The sequence below is a fragment of the Papio anubis genome, chromosome 11, assembly GCF_008728515.1.
Source record: "Papio anubis isolate 15944 chromosome 11, Panubis1.0, whole genome shotgun sequence".
In the NCBI taxonomy this organism is placed as follows: domain Eukaryota; kingdom Metazoa; phylum Chordata; class Mammalia; order Primates; family Cercopithecidae; genus Papio; species Papio anubis.
The window spans coordinates 7,151,568-7,171,737 of record NC_044986.1 but is presented as its reverse complement, the minus strand read 5'-3'; the positions used below and the strand labels follow the sequence as shown (position 1 = coordinate 7,171,737).

The following is a 20,170-nucleotide window of genomic DNA, read 5'->3' as shown; positions in this document are numbered from 1 at the left end:
AGGCATCTACAGTTTGGAGACATACGGTGTCCACCCTCATTTAGAGAGGACAAGTAGACTCCCATCCTTTTTGGCTGAATACTGTATTTTCTGATTTCAAAATCTTCGGATATACTGGCTGAAAATGGTTATTTAGAATTTGCATGAAGGCCGGGCGCGGTGGCTCAAGCCTGTAATCCCAGCACTTTGGGAGGCCGAGACGGGCGGATCGAGGTCAGGAGATCAAGACCATCCTGGCTAACATGGTGAAACCCTGTCTCTACTAAAAAATACAAAAAACTAGCCGGGCGAGGTGGCGGGCGTCTGTGGTCCCAGCTACTCGGGAGGCTGAGGCAGGAGAATGGCGTAAACCCGGGAGGCGGAGCTTGCAGTGAGCTGAGATCCGGCCACTGCACTCCAGCCTGGGCGACAGAGCGAGACTCCGTCTCAAAAAAAAAAAAAAAAAAAAAAGAATTTGCATGAAAATATTACTATGCAGGTAAAGTTCTTCCTGATAAAATTTCTTGCATTTCTGAGATGATTTGAGTATTGAATCAAAACATGCATGACCTCCAAATTGCTTTCAGATCAATATTGAAATTACTTGACTTTAACTTTACCCTTATCTAATTTAGTCACACAGTTTGAATGAGATGGATTTCATTAAGATGACATATGTTATGTTACACTCTAAAGCATGGGAGAGCTGAAAGAAACTCCCCGACCCCAGGAGTGAATCAGCCTTTCTCTTGTGTTCTGCCGGGATTCTGAAACACGACTTTCCCTATTCGGCCTTATTTCTTGTTTACTTGTCTTCCTCCCACATTGGGTTGAGCTAAGAGGCAGAAACAACACCTCTAAACCCAGCACAATGCCTAGCATAGAAGAAGGGCTTCGTAAATAAATGAATGAGAAACTGAATATTATCATAGAAAAGCAACCAATCTGGATAGAATGTATCAAAACTAATTGGATCAATTAAAAATAAAAGAAATATGCTTCAAATTGCTTACACTGATCACACAGGGGATATGGGGTGAGGACAATCTCATTCATTCCTTCATTATTTCAAGAATTCTGAATGTTCTCTGGTCTTCCAGATCAACGCTGACAACATGTTATCAATTTCAGAACTGTTTAAATGAGGGCAACCGGGAACGAAAAGTAAGAGACTGGCATCAATTACTTAGAATATGAAAACACTTATTGATGACATGTCAACTTTTTCCTATTATTTCTTTGAAGACCATACATATTGTTTGAGGGTTTAATTATTCCGTACAGCATATTCATGCCATGCCAAAGTATCACAAGACAGTTCTTGTTTGTCAGTTAACACCAGCAGGCAGTATAGATACTCTTTGCAATTAAATCATGCCAGGCAATGTAGGCTTCAGAGATTTCTTCTTCCTGGTAGATCCATTTGGTATTAAAACAAAGTATCCAACTGAGTTTTCTGCCGAAGACTTACTTTATCATGTCATCATTCCACAAATTACAAAATCACCCATACATAAATTTGGGTAATGGATTTCTTTTTTTAGAATGTGGAAATACAGCTACAAATACTTTCATATGTGAGACTAAGGGCCAGAGCTTTAACAAAACATAGCATCCAATAAAGATCATAATTAAAAATCATGATCAGGATTCTCCAAGTTACTAAAATGACATTCTTTAATGAAAACTGTCTATTCCTCAATCAGAGCTAAATAAATATAGCGAAAAGATCCGGAGGGCAAATGGTATGCACCCAGACCGGACCCTGCATCCTCTGAAAACAATCTAGTTTTCAGCAGAAACTCTAGACTGGCTGGGTCTTTATGCTGCTATCATTGGCTTTTCTGGACTATTTTATGAAAAGATCAGAAACCAGTGTACTGAGGTATAAAATAAGAGGAGAAAAATGAAAAAGAAGAATCGAAGACATCTGGTATTTCTCACATCTCAACTTTGCCTTTGCAAATATTTATGCTTCTTTTTTATGGTAAAACGTATCACAGCCTGGTAAATAACTCATGGTCTGGGTTCTCGGCTTGGAGAACTAAAGCCAAGCATCGCCACCGCCACCCTCAATGCCTTGCCCTCATCATCTTGCCACCTTCCTCCTGTCCCTGTTCATTGTTTGCCTGCACGTTGTAGGCCTTGTGGCATTCACTTTTTAAAAAGTTTTGGGGTTTTTTTTTGAGACTGAGTCTCTCTCTGTCACCCAGGCTGGAGTGGAGTGGTACGATTCTGGCTCACAGCTCACTGCGACATCCGCCTCCCAAGCTCAAGCAATTCTCCTGCCTCAGTCTCCTGAGTAGCTGGGATTACAAGCACACACCACTATGCCTGGCTAATTTTCTGTAGTTTTAGTACAGATGGGATTTCGCTGTGTTGGCCAGGCTGGTCTTGAACTCCTGACACCTGTCTCAGCCTCCCAAAGTGCTGGGATTAGAAGCATGAGCCACCGTGCCCACCCGGGGGCACTCACTTTTAATATGCACTGCCTTACTTTATCTTGAAAGAGACTCTGCAGGGTAAGGACTGTAATTGCCTGTCTGATAAGGAAGAGGAAGCACTCAGAGAGGTTAAGTGACTTGTTCAAAGCCACACAGCTGAGCCCTGGAGACTAAACTCAACTCTATTTGGCTCCAAAGCCCACCTGCTCCTAACCACTGGTCGACACTGCCTTCCCAGGAAGCAGCATCAGTGTATGGTTCTGACGGTCTGAAAAAAAAAGCAGCAAAAATCAAATTCCGTGTTTTTCTGAAATAATTTTTCCTCCATGTTGGAAGAGACACTTGAACATGGTGCTATGCTATTTCTCTTCACACACAATTCAATTTTGTTACAAAATCCAGATTTATTTTTGGATATAATTTCAGTATTTTGGGATCCTAACTATTTAAACTGTACATCTGTAAGAACAATGGAGCACGTACATTCCATTTTTCTTATGTTATTCTCCCTTTACTAAAATTTCCAAAATGATCAAAACAACTTTTGTTTTCCCCTGGAATAAAAAAAGCTTCCTTGCCCAGCTCTTTCTCATTTAGTTTCACAAACTATAATAAATAAAACTGTTGATACAGCATTTTGGAAGCTGTAGGGGACAACAAAGTTTCCTGCAAAATAACTTCTTAATATACTGCTTCCGTTATAAGTCACAAATACACAGAGTTTTGGGTCAAATCATGTGACACACTGAGACATGATGTTATGATTGTCTTTTGGGACTGTTCAGATGAGCCTATCTGTTCATGAACGAAGAGCTCACCCCTTTGGACTGCTGCAGACTCAGTGGAGGCCTCTATAAGAACAGGAGGACTGACTTGTCAACTGGCTGAAATGTACAAGCAGGTGGAAACTGATGGGCTCCTGCCTTCGCAGCTCTCCAGCTGGCATGAGACTCAGTCTTAAGGCTTTGGGCTGTTTTCTCCCCTTTTTAATAACCAGATACAGTTTTCAAGTCTTGGGTGAGGACTTACATACTGTTTCAGGCTTTTTTTTTTTTTTTTTGAGATGGAGTCTTGTTCTGTCACCAGGCTGGAGTGTAGTGGCATGAGATCTCAGCTCACTGCAACCTCCACCACCCAGTTCAAATGATTCTCCTGCCTCAGCCTCCTGAGTAGCTGAGACTACAGGCATGTGCCACCACGCCCAGCTAATTTTTGTATTTTTAGTAGAGATGGGGTTTCACCATGTTGGCCAGGATGGTCTTGGTCTCTTGACCTTGTGATCCGCCTGCCTCAGCCTCCCAGAGTGCTGGGTTTACAGGCATGAGTCACCGCACCCGGCCTCAGGCTGTTTTTAACGTGTCATGACTGCGTTCCTAGTATGAGAGCTATCAAGTTTCAGTAACACAATTTTAAGAAAAAAATAAAATAAAATAGGGCCTCAGATACCGGGGAAAAGTTGTAAACCCAATAAACAATTACTTCCACTGACAGTAAAGCCCTGCACCCACTTCTTTCAGAATCAATTGCAAGCGTAGATATAGTAGGTCAGCTTACGTTGCATTCTTCAAACGTTTCAACCAACATAGGTAAAACAGTCATTTCTCCTAAACTTCAGAATTTTCCTTCTTCCTTTAAGAAAACAAGAGTTGGCTATAACAGTAGCAATAGCATCAGTCACTAAGCAGCATCAGTCACTAACGTTCATTTGAGCTCTTCCTAAGCAAAGGCACTTTATGTGTATTTTTAAATTTAACTTTTACAACAATCTTGGCAGGCAGGTACTTATTTGTACATGAGACACTGGAGGCAAAGAGAGGTTAGGCGACTTGGCCGGGGTCACATAGCTGGCACTGTGTAGGGGTTTCGACTTCAGAGCTCTTATTGCTATGCTTGTATGACTTCTGTTTCTCCTTACTCTGACTTTTGCCTTTTCTGCCCATATTCCTTTCAAGGGACAACTATACTGAATGTAGCAATCTCTGTCTTTCAAAGCAATGATAAAGAATTTGGAGTGAGTTGGGTGAATCTATTTCCCACTTATTGCCATGGGTCAAAACTGAAAGGAACAATGAGGAACTGTATAAATCGGCGTTCTGTTTGCCTCTAGTCTGAAGAATAATCACCTTAGTCATTTTATGTGTATCAGTTGACACTATTCCACGCGTAAAGGTGCGTGAAATATTCAATAATGCAAGTGAACAATCAAACCCATTTATATTTACTCATTAGTGCCACATACCGTCCGCAAATAATCTACAGACCAGAAGCAAAGTGAACCTCGAATTCATTTTCTAATTGCCCTTCTTGTCCTGGACTGCAAGTGGTATTTATTAGCCACTGATCCTTAAGCATCCGCATGGTCTACGATGTGGGAGGACATGTGACAACGGGTGATTCTTTACATCTTTATAATGACACTATGAGTTGGTATGTGGCCATTTTATAGATACAGGAATTGAGGCTCAGAAATGTTAAGAAATGTGTTCAAGGTCACACACTCTTACAGCGGCAACGGGCTTGGGTCGTTACATGCTAACATATCTTACACCCAGCCCTTGGCCATATGCATGTTGGATAGAAAAGCATACCTTTCTCTCCTCCAGTCCCAGAAAATTTGTGGTTGATTATTTTAAGGAATGTATTTACCTAACTGATGAACTGAACCTCATGTACAAAAAGATTCAAGTGGAGAGAGGCGCCTTTTCAGCTGGGCTAACTGGTGGGGTCTTCCTTACTCACTTCCGAGGCCAGTTCCTGGCTCCGAAAGGCTTTCAGTCAGTATCTGCAGAATGTTTGGCTGATACATTTCCCAGTAATAAAATGTGGACAAGAAGACCAATCTACCTTCAAATATGTCTCCAGCAGCAGTATAGCAACAGTGGTTAAGAACAAATCTCATCCTGCCATTTTCTTCTTTTATGACGTTGAACATGAAATCTGATCTCATGCTGGCGTTTCCTCACCTAAAATGGGAATGATAGCTCCTACCTCACAGGAACACTATACGGGAAGTTAATCTATGCTATAGATGATAAACAGGCTGAACCCACATTATGTACTCAGTAAATGGAAGCAATTATTATTATTAATAAGCCCTCTGGCTTCCATTCATCTCATCTACCATTTCTCCGGTCCCAGCCACCACTTCCCCTCCCCTAACCTTCCATAATAGATCAGCCAGACTCCTGTTTTCACTCTTGAAACATTTAGGTCCGTTTTCACACACCAGCCAGCGTGAAGTTTTTAAAACAAAAACGGATCATGTCACTTCTCCACTTAAAACAGTGCACTCTTCTTACAGAACCCAGAGTAGAATTCCAATTCCTTAGTGCAAGGCTGGATGTGGTGGCTCACGCCTGTAATCCCAGCACTGTGGGAGGCTGAGGTGGGCAGATCACTTGAGGTCAGGAGTTCAAGACCAGCCTGGCCAACATGGTGAAACCCCATCTCTACTAAAAATACAAAAATTAGCCGGGCGTGGTGGCACGTGCCTGTAGTTCCAGCTACTCGGGAGGCGAAGGGAGGAGATTTGCTTGAACCCGAGAGGCAGAGGTTGCAGTGAGCCGAGATCATGCCACTGCACTTCAGCCTGGCCACAGAGTGAGACCCTGTCTCGGAAACAAAACAAAACAAAACAAAAACCAAAAAGCAAAACACAAATTCCTTAGTGTGGACCAGGCCCACCCCCTCTACCTGCCCAATTCATCCCACTTAGGCTCTGTTACCTTGCTTTGGTTTCCCAAGTCCACCACCCTTCTTATCTTGGTCTGGAACATTCTTTCCACTTTCTCTGCCTGGCCAACTCTTAGTAACCCTCATCCAAAATGACAGCATCTGCAGCAATCTTCCCTGCCTGCCCCTTCCTAACTGGGGTTCTCCTTGTTAGCTGCTCTTGCAACGTCCTGCCCCGTTCCTTGAGCGCATGGTGCCATTTCTCATTTATTTGCTCTGTCATTTGAGGTATGTTTCCCCCATTAGGGCAGAGTCTGTTTGGGTCCCTCCCCAGCCCTTACACTAATGTCTGTAACTTAGCAGATGCTCAATAAACACTTGTAGAATGAATGCAATAACTGAGAATGAGAAAAATATGGCAAAAGCACTCATACATAATAGAATCATTATTGACTTGCTGCTATTTTAGGATACGAGGAGTTCTTTCCACTTGAAAAATAAATAAATCAATAAAACCACCAACATCACCAAAACCCACAAAACACTGACTGGTAAGAGACACATTGATCCTTAGAAGTTCTACCACCTAAAATATATCTGGTTTTTAGTTCATCAGGTAGAATAGAAAATATACTTTACAAAATACATCTTCAAATGGCATTTGCTTAACTTCCAGAATTAAAAAAATAGTTTAGCCGACTTATTTGGAACCATTAAACCAACACCTTTGACTCCTTGGACACACAGCTTTACACTTTAAAAATAAAACGACCTGGTGTGCGTGTCCTCTCCTCACACCAGCCGGTATCCAAGAGTCTTCTGGTGCAGACAGGCGTCTTCCACCCGGCCCAAAGCAGGGGTTCCTGCAAGATTTCAGGGCTGATGACCTGGTAAGTGGTTTCACTGAAAGCCGGATGCATTTCAGCCCTGTTTCCTTCATCCACCCAGCTCGGTGAAGAACTTGTATTAACTGGTGCTTTGGGGCAGAAGGGGATTTTCTTGGCCGTGGCGGAAGCCAGCCAGCCAGCCAGCTCCCTGGCAGACTTGCAGACTGGCCAGCTGGACTCTCCTAAAAATTGACCTACATTGAACCAAACTCACAGAATGTGTGTTAGATCAAATTTGTTCCTCTCTGCTTGCTCAAACAGGGTCATGCTCTGCAAATTTCCATACCATCGCTGCCAGAAGATAGACACCAGGAGGGATCTGGGGCGGGGAAAAGGACCTTCACTTTCTGAAGTTCTAAACTGGCCCATGGCGCGGGTCAGGTCCTCTTGCTGAGGCTACCATGAAATGTGCCTGGATTTTGAAATGGACGTCTTTACCTTTAAAAAAAAAAAAAAAAAAAAGGGCGGGGGGTGGGGCGGTCCCTGTGTGTGAACCCAGGCATACAGAGGCCTAATCAGGTAAAGCACACCCTCTTTCCTGTGAAGGCCCCACTGAGTATGTCTGCTCCGATCCCCCAGGCTGAGTCAGGAGGATCCAAAAAAAGCCATGGGTTGTGCCAGCCCCAAGCAGACACCACCGCCTGCCACAGAGCTGTTAGAAAAGTACCGCGTCTGGGACAAGGAAGGGTTGTAAAATATGAAATTGTAAAATAAAACCATTAATCCCATCTGAATTCTAGCTGCTGGGTTCTTTATATGAAGTAGTCTTCTGTTTTCTTTGTTTTAAAGAAACCACAACAAGAAGTACTTATAATACCCATGCTGAATATTTCTGTTTCCCAATAATGATTCTCCAGGTGCTTAGTTGATTTACTATCTGATCAGCAACTGGGCTTAAACAAAACAAAACTGGGAGGGTTTTGCATCAAGATCTAATGCTGTCGAAAACCCTAGAGAAGAACCAAAGGACAGATGCCAGTGACAGTGGGCCATCCATCAATGGATCTCTCTCCAGGATAAAGACCACACCAATCAATATTCTTACAGCTGGGCCTTTGAACTATTTGCTTCCTCCATGTGGACTCTCCAAGGGTAAATGGACATTTTCCCCCGTGCCTTAATTTCTTATTCAATTCCAGCCTCTAAGGTTACAAAAGAGTTCGGCTAATTCTAACAGCTAATTTTCCATAAGCACTTAAATAGTTTAGTCAGAATGATGGTTGGGAATGTTTTATGTTGCTTTCATTATTCTTAGGCTAGGCAGGGTAATTCTTACGAATTACCTTGTTGATTTAGTTAAGTAATGCAATACACGACAAAATATTACCCTGGGTCATGAAAAATAGAGATCTTTAATAAGCATCATGGTCTCAAATTGTAAAATTAGTTAAAAACCGTGGCAGGGGTGGTTAGTTGGTTCATATTTGATTGAAGCAGTAATTCATTACATTTATGAAATCTTTAGAGTTCATTTGCTGTCCAGGCATTCTAATGTATTACTTACTTGGACTGCATTTTTAAAAAGCTGCTGGCATTAGGCAACAAGCAATCTTACAGCACTAGGCTAAGAGTTAGAACCTTTTCCTTGTGGCTTGTTCACTGCTAAGTCTCCAAGGTGTCTTGTGTATGGGACAAAACCAGATACCTACTCAATGCACCCAGCCCAAAACATTACTTCACTTCTCTGGATGGACTTTGGCCAGAAAAAAGACAAACATGCTTCCAGTATTTCTGGCTCCCCAGCCATTGATCTGTTACTCAGATGACACTGTTGTGGTTTCTTTAGAAAAGGAAAACAGAAGAATACTTCCTATAAAGGACCCAGCAAGTAGAATTCAGATGGGATTTATGGTTTCATTTTCACACAACAATCTTGCACGCAAAGTTGGGAATTAGGATGACATCATGTGTGCTGCTAAACTCATATTCTAGAAACATGCTCCAGAAAGGAGTTCTTCATTAGAAGCTGAAAGCTTTCCATGTGTCTGGGGAAAAAAATAGCTAATATGTTGAGGAGGAGGGAGGCCCAATTTAATGACTAAAAAATGTAATTTATAATGATCAGCCTCAGTAATCCCTTCTAATAGTTTCATTTTAAAAAATACTATTATGATCTCCAAACTTACTGAATTAATCAACACTTCTTGGGGTCAGAAAACAACTATGTATTAAGTGCACTCCTGTACACTCAAAGACTGAGGCAATGGATCCAACCAGAAAGTAGATAAAATGTGGAGTTACTGCCTTTATCTTTCCCATAAAGGCAGAGATTTCCAAAATTAAACAATTGCATTTCAGTTCTCGATGGGTCAGAGCATTGTTTGACCTGGAACTGAATTCAGACTCTGGTTATTAGAGGGTCCCGGGGAGTCATCACTAATTTTGTTGGGTGTAACAATGGAACTGTGTGTTATTTTGAAATTCACGAGAAAAAACAACCCCATCAAAAAGTGGGCAAAGGATATGAACAGACGTTTCTCAAAAGAAGGCATGTATGTGGCCAAGAAACATACAAAAAAAGCTCATCATCACTGGTCATTAGAGAAATGCAAATCAAAACCACAATGAGATACCACCTCACGGCAGTTAGAACGGCGATCATTAAAAAGTCAGGAAACAATAGATGATGGAGAGGATGTGGAGAAACAGAAATGCTTTTACACTGTTGGTGGGAGTGTAAATTAGTTCCACCACTGTAGAAGAAAAGTGTGGTGATTCCTCAAGGATCTAGAACCAGAAATGCTATTTGACCCAGCAATCCCATTATTGGGTATATACCCAAAGTCTTATAAATCATTCTACTATAAAGACACGTGCACATGTATGTTTACTGCAGCACTGTTCACAATAGCAAAGACTTGGAATCAACCCAAATGCCCATCAATGATAGACTGGATAAAGAAAATGTGGCACATATACACCATGGAATATTACACAGCTGTAAAAAAGGATGAGTTCGTGTCCTTTGCAGGGACATGGATGAAGCTAGAAACCATCATTCTTAGCAAACTAACACAAGAAGAGAAAACCCACACCACATGTTCTCACTCATAAGTGGGAGTTGAACAATGAGAAAACATGGACATAGGGAGGCGAACATCACACACCAGGGTCTCTCGCGGGGTGGGAGGCTACGAGAGGGATACCATTAGGAGGAATACCTAATGTAGACGACGGGTTGATGGGTGCAGCAAACCACCACGGCACATGTATACCAATGTAACAAACCTGCACGTTCTGCACATTTACCCCAGAACCTAAAGTATAATAACAATAAAAACACAAATTGAAGGGTTAAGAGGAGCAATGGCATGAAGTCTGTTAGAGGTGATGTCAGAAAAGGGAGAACCACAGAAACAGCAAATGCGGCAAATCTTAACACCGGCTGAATCTGGGTCTCTCAACCTCAGCTCAGCTGACATTCGGTGCAGATGATTCTGTGCTGGGGGGATGTCCTGTGTAATGAGGGTGTTTAGCAGCATCCCTGGCCTCCACCACCGAGATGCCAGTAACCTTCTCCCAACCAAAACTGTCCCCAGACATGGCCAACTGTCCCCTGTGGGGCAAAACCGCCCTCAGTTGAGAACTGCTGGTATGTCGGAGGGATTAATATACTATTTTCTCTTCTTTTGAATATAGATTTTTTTTTTTTTTTAAGTTTCAGAGTACAAGTTTTAAAGTCAATGGAGGAACAAAAGTGTGAAAAATCACAACGCTAATTCAGTCTCTTTTGTGGTTTGGAAAATCTTCCTGAGGAGTATAGCAGAGTCTGCCTGGGGCTCCGAGACCAGGGGCCCCATCTCCAGAGAATTTCTCAGGCTGGTCTGGGACCTTGGTGTTGGGAACCACCTCAGGCCCAGGGAGTCAGCATCGCAGGGGCCTGGGGACCAGGAATGTGCATTAAAAAACAAAAGAAAACAAAAAGAGCATTAATATTTGAAAATAATTTCAAACTTGCAGAAAAATTGCAAAAATAAAAATCATACAAACAACATATATATACACTTATACATCTTTTATCCAGATTCATCTGTTGTTCATCTTTTTTTTTTTTTTTTTTTTTTCATTTGAGATGGAGTCTCACCCTGTCACCAGGCTGGAGTACAGTGGCATGATCTTGGCTCACTGCAACCTCTGCCTCCTGGGTTCAAGCGATTCTCCTGCCTCGGCCTCCTGTGTAGCTGGGACGATATTTTATTCCATTTGCTTTATGCGTTGTTCCCCTCCTACCCTTTCCCACCACTGCCCACCCACCAATCTTTACAATTCCCCCCACTGCCCGCCCACCAATCTTTACAAACACACACAGTGTTTTTCCTAAACCATCTGAGGATAAGTGATATACAACATGGCCCTTAACCACCAAATACTTCATTGCATATTTCCCATAAGCACATATTCTCCTACACATCATGGCCCGGCTATCCAAGTCAGCAAATGTCACATCCAGGCAGTCCCTCACTTCTCAGCCACACCCAAGGCTCTCCCTGACCCAGCTGTGAGCTTTGCAGCCTGTCTTTCCTTCTCCCCGGCCGAGTTCAGTCCAGGGCCAGGGCGTGCATTACGGTGTCGTGTCCATTTTCCCCTATCTTTTTATTAACAACTTTAAGACACGGTTCCCGCACCAGACAACTTGCCCACTGAAGGTATACAATTGCATGTTTTTTACCCTGTTCGGGGTGGTGCCACCATCTACCACAAGATGGTTTTAGGCATTCCATCTCCCCATGCCCTTTACTTTATACTCACTACCCCTAGTCTCTTGGAATGAGACATTTCCACTGCTTTTATCTCCTATGATAATGACATATTTGAAGACCACAGTCCTCACCCCTTTTTATTAAAACAATTTTGAGTTTGTCTGCTATTTCCTTGGGACCACCTTCAGAGCCACAATCCTGCGAGAATAGCCAGAAACAATGGCTTCACAGGGACCTGCAGCCAAGCTGAACGGCACGGCACACACGAGGAGGTGGAGCATTTACAAATAAGCGAAGAACGCCGCCCAGAGACACACACAGCACCAGGAGACCAGTGTATGCGGAGGCCACTGGGCCACACAGCCAGGTGCCAGGAGTTGCAACTCACCTCCATGATGGCCTGCCTGCTGGGGGGGCAACCTTACAAAATATTATTATTATTTACTCGTAACAATCACAATTGCTCGGAAAATAAAAATCAAAACAGGCAAACCATTGGCACACCAAGAAGAGATTTCTACAGGTTTTATTCTAAACATATGTTTCTAAAACAGTCAGTGGTGAGTGCCAAAAAAACCCAGCATCGAGTCGATTTTCCTTTTTCTGTGTACATGACTTGCTTTGGAAACTGCCTATACATGCCCTACATTTTTTTCTCTCATCAAAAACAATCGAGGAACAGTACGAGGAGTTCTGAAGCATAACCTAGTTGTTTCATTCGAGTGGCGAGAGAGGGACGTGATACGATGCGGGTGCCACGTAAGAGCTGTGCTGCGGGGAGCTGGGAAAGAGTTTGCTCGTTCCATCGGACTGCACAGAAGAGCAGGGGCTCCCACTGCACATTGCAAAAGAAGCCCAGCCAGTGGCCGCCCTGCCAGCTGCTCTTGGAGGGAGGGGAAAGGCTCTCCCTTACCACTCTGGACTTCCCTGGGGGTTCAAGCCTCACGCAAGACAGCCCAGTCAGCATCTAAGCCCCCAGACGCAGGTGGGATCTGCCGTTCCCCTCTTTTGGAAATATGGGTCTCGTAAGGTCTCTCCCTGAAGCTGTGTGATGGAAATCAACATTCTGGGTGTGCTAGCTCAGCATAAAGAAAGGCTGCCTCGCCCTCACCCTGCACACCACAGAGAAAGAACTGTTCCAAGAGAGTCAGGTCACCGCGGTCCTCAGGGGGTCAGAGAACCAGGCGGCTAATAAAACAAAACGGACCAGGCACTGAGTTCGGGGAAGTTACTGAGCACACATAACAACTTCCGAATGATCCCAAGGAAAGAATATTCTCAGGGACTCGGATGGAAAACATACCATGAATTAACATGCGTTCAAGGCCTTCTCTGGCCCTGCGGCCTTTCCTTCAAGGAGCTCACAACTCACCAAGAGGGTACACGTTGCTCTTGGCCAAGGCCATGATTCCAAATCCTGGCTTTGGAATCCTTCAGGGTGGGATTAATTATCATGAGGCCTCCGAGGGCATTCATTTACAGGTGATATGAAATAGAGTTTACTGTCATTTTAAATAAAGACACTAGGTGACATTTAAGACACATGATGAGGAGAGGAAATATAAAACCAGACATGGCAAGACACTGCCATTGCAAGAACTCTGAATCTCTCATCTAGGGCAGAGTCTATCTTGTGCTCGGAATAAGTAAATAGTGAAATCAAGTACATCCCATATTATTTGTATGTCACAGAGTGATGCGATTGTTTTGTTTCAATGGCACAGGAAGCAACAGTGTAACTAAACTATGATCATCTTTTAGCCTAAAAATAATGACCTTATAAAAATAAATTCAAATAAAAACTTAATTCCTAACGGCTCTGAACAAAATCTCTCATTGTCTCCTAAAGCGTGGAGACATGTGTGGTTAAATGGCAGGTGACTCTTCCATGTGATGTCCGGGGACTGCAGGAGCTTCCCTCTAAGGGTTTACTGCCAAAGCCTGAGGGAGAAAAAAAGTATAGAGAGAAATTGGCAACTGTGACTCCTGAACTTTCAGAAAAGGGCTCCCTTCATTTGAAACAGAGCTGCCCTGTTTGAATACAGCCATAGTGAATCTGTCATTGTGTCATTTTTTTAAGCAGGAGTGTGCCAAAGTATGTGTTTGTGTGCGTGCGCGGCACACACACACACACACACACACAAAGGTTTCCTGGTCGTAACGCACTCGGTATTGTTCATTTATGGCTGTACATGGCTGCAGGTGTGCTATGGGAAATGTCTATTAGAGCCTTTTATGAAAGGAGGGGCCAGGCTGTCAAGAAAAGACTAAGAAAAATGGAGAATTACTTTACCTAGGAGGAAAACAGAAGATAACATTGGATTGTAAATGGAAAAAAAAAAGTAATGAGATGAGAAACAGGAGATTTGATGCCAGTGGGATGTGGAACACTGATAATTACAGAATAACGACGATGGCCACTATTTACTGAACCCCTGCTATGTGTCATGCTAATATTTAATAAGCAACTCTCTCACTTAGTACGTAAAAAGACCTAGAAGGTCTCACGAATCTGACCATTTTGCGGAACAGACAACTGAGACACAAAGAGATTACGTGGCTTAAGACCACACAGCTAATACATCAGAGATCCCGGACTGGGACCTCAATCAGTCTGACTCCAGAATCTGTTTCAAGGTTTCCTACTGAAGATTTGTGATGATGATAGGAATCGATTTTGTTTTGCTTGGTTTTGGTTATTTAAAAGACAAAAGTAAACAACATTTTGGTTTAAGAATGTGGGAAGAATGCAGATACAAATCAGCAAATGAACAAAAAAACCCAAATGAATCCAATGCAGTGAATTCAAGATAAAGTTAAATAATACAATCAAGAGTTGCCCCTGCTTTCTTGCATTGCAAACGAGAATGGGAATTAACTGCAGTTGAAGTGCTTCTTCATTATCAGGCTTTTGGCCAAAAAGAAAGAAAGGCTTTGCATTTGAAGGGAGGTAGCTGGAGCAAGCAATGTGTCACTCAAGCCTCTGGCATCTTTGTTCAGCTTCATTAGCGAGCAATCTCCAAGCACTCATTTAACTTAGCTTATTAACCTCAATTCTGAATAAAATGTTAGTCTCTAACCTAATTTTTTGGAATTTTTTAAAACAATAACCGGGAAAGTTTTTGTGTCTTATTTATGCGATCATTGATGTGAAAATGGCTGTCTGTTAAGCTCTTAGCGTCTACATTAGACAAAGTCAATCATCACAGTCATTTAAAAACTCCTTTCTATAGAAATGGGATCTATTCTCTTATGTAGAGAATAAACATGGTCTCAAATAGTCAAAAAAAAAAATTCCCACATTGTAGTTACAAAGCTTCTTACCAGAGGAATTTAGTTTGTTACACATGTGTTCTGCTATCAAGTCACATTTTTTTTATAAAGAGAATTTTGCACGTTAAACTCAAATCAATAAAACATGTAGGAAAATTGAGAAATACTTATATTTCCTTTTTGGCTTACCTTAGTCCTCATTGGAGGACACCTTTTTCCTTTTTTTGGATAACCATCTTTCAGATAGTTTTATAAGTAGCAATTGAAACGTTACACAAATTGTCAAACTCTCTTTCATATAAAAGAGCAATATATTTCTTTGTATGCTTGTAAAAATAATTGTTTATTTCTTACCCTTTTATGAGACTGAAAGTACTAGAACACAACAGAAACAGGCTTCAGAGAGAAAAAAAATCAAAGGAGACAAAAAGATGAAACCAAAACACTTCTTCCGAGAGCATTTTGTAGAAAAGGTACTTTGTAGAAAAGGAAACGAGCAAATGTCTCCATTGCATGTGAACTGGAAAACATGACACACAGCTGTCAATATCCACTCAAGCAGGCCGGGCGCAGTGGCTCACGCCTGTAATCCCAGCATTTGAGAGGCCAAGGCAGGTGGTTCACCTGAGGTCAGGAGTTCAAGACCAGCCTGGCCAACGTGGTGTAAACCCCATCTCTATTAAAAATACAAAAATTAGCCAGGTGTGGTGGCGCACGCCTGTAATCCCAGCTACTCGGGAGGCTGAGGCAGGAGAATTGCTTGAACCCAGGAGGCGGAGGTTGCAGTGAGCCAAGATTATGCCACTGCACTCCAGCTTGGGTGACAGAGAGAGACTCTTAACTAAAAAGAAAAAAAAAGAAGAAGAAGAAAAAGAAAAAAATGCACTCAAGCAGCCCCTATCAATGTGACTGTGCAGTTTATTTCATGAACAAAAGTGGAGTGTGTGGGAATCTCCCATCGGCTGTGCCCAAAGTTTTCGTAAATATTGGTTAAATGAAGCAGGTTAGCTGCTCCTCCTCCCCCTCTGCTGTTTGCTCTGGCACCTCTGTAGTTAGCATTAGAGCCACTGCAGGTAACTGTGCTTTCAGTCTGTTTCAATTCTGGCTTCTTGTGTTTGCAATCAAGTCATCACACAGGATACAATCAATTGGCACCACTTTCTTTACACATTGGGCTCAAAACGAGCTGGTCTGATTGGTCAGAACCAAATTTCTATTTCTTCCACCAAGAGTGGTAACGGCCACTCCGATAAAACAAAGTCAATTCTAGAGAAAAAGTTCATGCAATTTAGAACTGTTTTGACCTTGTGAAGAAAAATGGGTCACACCTTTTGGATGCTAAAAAATGTTACTGAGTCACAGGTACTACCTGCCTGTCTTTTGACTATGTTCAACATTATGTAGGTGATCTAGGATTAATTTGTTAATTAATTCAATAAACACTGAGTGCCTATAAATGCCAGGCTGGGTACTGGGGAAACAAACATGGGTTAGACCATGGTTCACGTACTCAAGGGTCCTTCTGGTCTCGTGGCGGTGACCAAGCAGTAAATAAGTATAAATAAATAGTTATCGATGCTGGGACAGCAGTTCATGCATGGCATGCAAGGTTGAAAGAGGAAGTAGTCTGCTGTCACTAGGCAGGCAGAATAGAGACGGGAGTGAGAGCTAAGGAAAGCTTCCTGGATGTGATGACCGCACACCGATGTTTCTCCTGAGTCTTCTTGTTTGCCTTCAAAGAAGGTATTTCTCAATTTTTACAATAAACCAATGCAAAAAAACCCAACTTATTCTTCAAATAAAACTATTATTAGGCTACAACAGCCATACAATACCCATCCATATAATACTGATACAATACAGACAATATCATCAGAAGAACAGTAATTATTTGGGATGATGGCCATGTCCCAGGTACTGTATGAAGCAGTTTTTAATCTTCCAACAACCCCAGGTGCTACTAATATCCAAACTGACACATGAAGATGAATGCAGATCAAGAATGTCCTGAAGGTCATCCACTTAGTAACCAGCTGAATTAAGGTTTGAATCTGAGCTTTCTGACTACAGAGGTCAAGTTCTGAGCAACAGCTAAGGAAAACCTTCCCAAGTATTCCGCATTCAAGAGCTCGAGAGCCAGGCTCTGTGATTCTGGAGGGGCCCTCCAGCAACCGACCTCAGGAGCCATGAGGTTGACTCGGCACTCTCATGTGTTCGTGTGATCTCTGTACATGGGTGGCATGTAACGTTTATTGCTATGCTCATGAAAAAGCACTGAAATGTTAAACGAAGAGAGTATGAGAAACCTGAACGTAAAAGGTAAGCTTGATAATTCCGACAGTATGCATCTTTTATTTTTTCTACAAAAAGAGATAAGCCCCAGTGTCTGTCTGTCTAGCACCTGTTCCAAAAGGATTTAACCAAGCAGCAGAAGTGCCTCCTTTTCCTCATATAAATATTTATGAAGTTTTAATTTGCTTTTGCATTGGAAGTTATCGATCCTTTTCCCTCTTCAGTTACAAAACCTTATCACGTACAAAGAAGCTTCTTAGAAAGGAAGTTAATGAAGAGCAAATGTGTTATGTTGTTGATTTTCATTTCCCACCGTGGCACTGTGCTTCTGGAGAGAGGGCCATCGTTACCGCAATTATACTAATACACTTTCATTATTTAACAATCAGCCACACACATTCTAGAAGAGGAAGAAGTACAAGTCTGAATGAGGAAAGTTCAGATATTGCTTTTAGCCTGATAATTTCAACAGTCAATGCTATTTCATGGACAATGTTATACTAGCTGATTAATATAAATACTAATAAAGAATCTAGCAGATATAAAAGCAGCTTGTGCTACATAGGGATTTTTTTTTTTTTTTTGAGACACAGTCTCCTCTGTTGCCCAGGCTGGAGTGCAGTGGCATGCTCTTGGCTCACTGCAACCTCCGTCTCCTGGGTTCAAGTGATTCTCCTGCCTCAGCCTCCTGAGTAGCTGGGACTACAGGCAAGTACCATCACGCTAAGCTAATTTTTGTATTTTCATGGGGTTTTACCATGTTGGCCAGGCTGATCTCGAATTCCTGACCTCAAGTGATCCACCCCCTAGGTTTCCCAAAGTGCTGGGATTACAGGCGTGAGCCACCATGCCAAGCCTACACTGGGATTTTGATCATAGCTTTATGAATGCCTCAAAATAATTATAATAATTATATTGATAGTTTTATAGTTATACTGATATATATTACATGATACTATGTCCTACTCAATTCGTGATTACTACTATTTCGTAAATATAGTATCTGTGTACATATCTGTCCACCCACCTAGCCATCCACACATTCAGTCATCCAACCACTCAAGAAGCATTAATTATGAGGCTGCTAAGTGTCAGGTGCCATGTTGGGCAGTGAAAGACAAATGGGGCAAGCGAATGAAAGAACAACCTTCAGAGGAAGGTCTCAGAGAGGCAGAAGACAGGCATGCTGTGGGATTCCACCTCCATTTCTCAGTTGGTTAAAATTGCAGCTTTGTGTTTGCCTTCACTGGCATTATACCACCTCTTCTGGAAGCAAGCCAGCTGTTGACGGTCAGAAGATCAGGCCTTCAGGGGCAGTCCTTCTGGACTGATGAATAGCTGCAGGAGCCCCTCCTGGTGTGGAAAGAGCTGAGATCCACTGGGAGATTACATGATTTCTGGGGTCTTTAATCGCATAGCCCGGTCAGTGACCATCAGTCCACTGCCTACACAATGTCTTTGTCTCTTGGATGGAAGCAGAGGACATATAATCCTTCAGAAGACATGTAAAGCACATGATTAGGGAAACAAATAAAGACAGCAGTTCACCCTCACACAGCACTGGCAAGGCAGCGCATCCCAGGAAGTAGCCACTGACGGATGGCATACCAGAAAACAGCGGCCCTGCTGCCAGGTGCCCCTCTGCCTGGTGGCTGGCAAGTTTCCTTTGACATGCCTTGTCAGAATTATATTTCAAAACCACAAACATGTAGAGGGAGTATGTGGTACAATCAGAAGTCTGATATTGATGGTCAGATTTCTATCACAGCACAGCATACTTATTTGCAGCGTCTAAGACCTAAAGACATCTAATAAAAAACATTAAGGGACTTAAAACACATTTATAGTCTGGTACAAATGGAATTTCCTTAACCAGGGACCCAGATTTGTCCAGCAAAACAAAACAAAAAACACCCACTATAAATTTTTCTTCTGGATGTGTTCACTTATTTAATGAAAGTTTATTAAATTCTTGATCTTTTCAAAGTATCCTTTGTAGACAAAAGACGTAAAAGCATGAAAATATCAGATTCTGCCTTGGGGAAGTTTAAAATGTCACTGGAGGTATAGGACTTATCAGGCACATGAGAGAGAGAGAGAGGGAGAGAGCGCGAGAGTGAGTGAGCCCGCGCCAGGATGTGAAGAACCCAGACTTCATGCAAGTTGCTGAAGGGATTCAAAGCAAATATTGACCATGCTGGGGCAGAAATAAGCATCCGTGAGGTCAGTAGAGGTGGGTTTGAGGAGTGTACCAGAGGGTTTTGCTTCCCTAGTATCTCTTCTATCTGGATGACCCCCAGTCTAATTCTCAGGAAAACGGGGATTTGCATTAACATAAGAAGAGTTAATCTTCCCGTCTCCTGGCATGCAAGTGTGTAATCCACTAGAACAGGGGTCCTCAACCCCTGGGTCACAGACCGATACCTGTCTGTGGCCTGTTAGGAACTGGGCCACACAGCAGGAGGTGAGTGAAGCTTCATCTGTATTTACAGCCACTCCTCGTTGCTTACATTACTGCTGGAGCTCCACCTCCTGTCAGATCAGCAGAAGCATGAGATTCTCACAGGAGCTCAAACCCAATTGTGAACTGCGCCTGCGAGGGATCTAGGTTGCGTGTTCCTTACAAGAATCTAAGGACTGGTGATCTGTCACTGCCTCCCATCACCCCCAGATGGGACTGTCTAGTTGCAGGAAAACAAGCTCAGGGCTCCCACTGATTCTGCATATTATGAGTTGTATAATTATTTCATTATGTATTACAATGTAATAATAATAGAAATAAAGTGCACAATAAACGTAATGAGCTTGAATCATCCCCAAACCACCCCCTCAACCCCATTCCATGGAAAAAGTGTCTTCCACAAAACTGGTCCCTGGTGCCAGAAAGGTTGGGGACCACTGCACTAGAACACCACCAGTGTGT

The 20,170-nt window shown here is 42.5% G+C and overlaps 1 protein-coding gene across 3 annotated transcripts in view; it reads right to left on the bottom strand.

Moving 5' to 3' along the window:
• The window catches only part of ADAM12 (ADAM metallopeptidase domain 12), a 374,618-nt gene that overhangs the window by 152,683 nt on the left and 201,765 nt on the right, over positions 1-20,170 (bottom strand). Inside the window, exon 1 of one of the 3 annotated variants that reach the window (XM_031652575.1) lies at positions 6,149-7,250. The exons of 1 other annotated variant lie outside the window; for it this stretch is intronic. The gene's annotated coding sequence lies outside the window, so the exon portion shown is untranslated. Of the gene's footprint in view, positions 1-6,148; positions 7,251-20,170 lie in introns of those variants that run through there. One more of the 3 variants, XM_031652576.1, reaches the window with a different exon arrangement.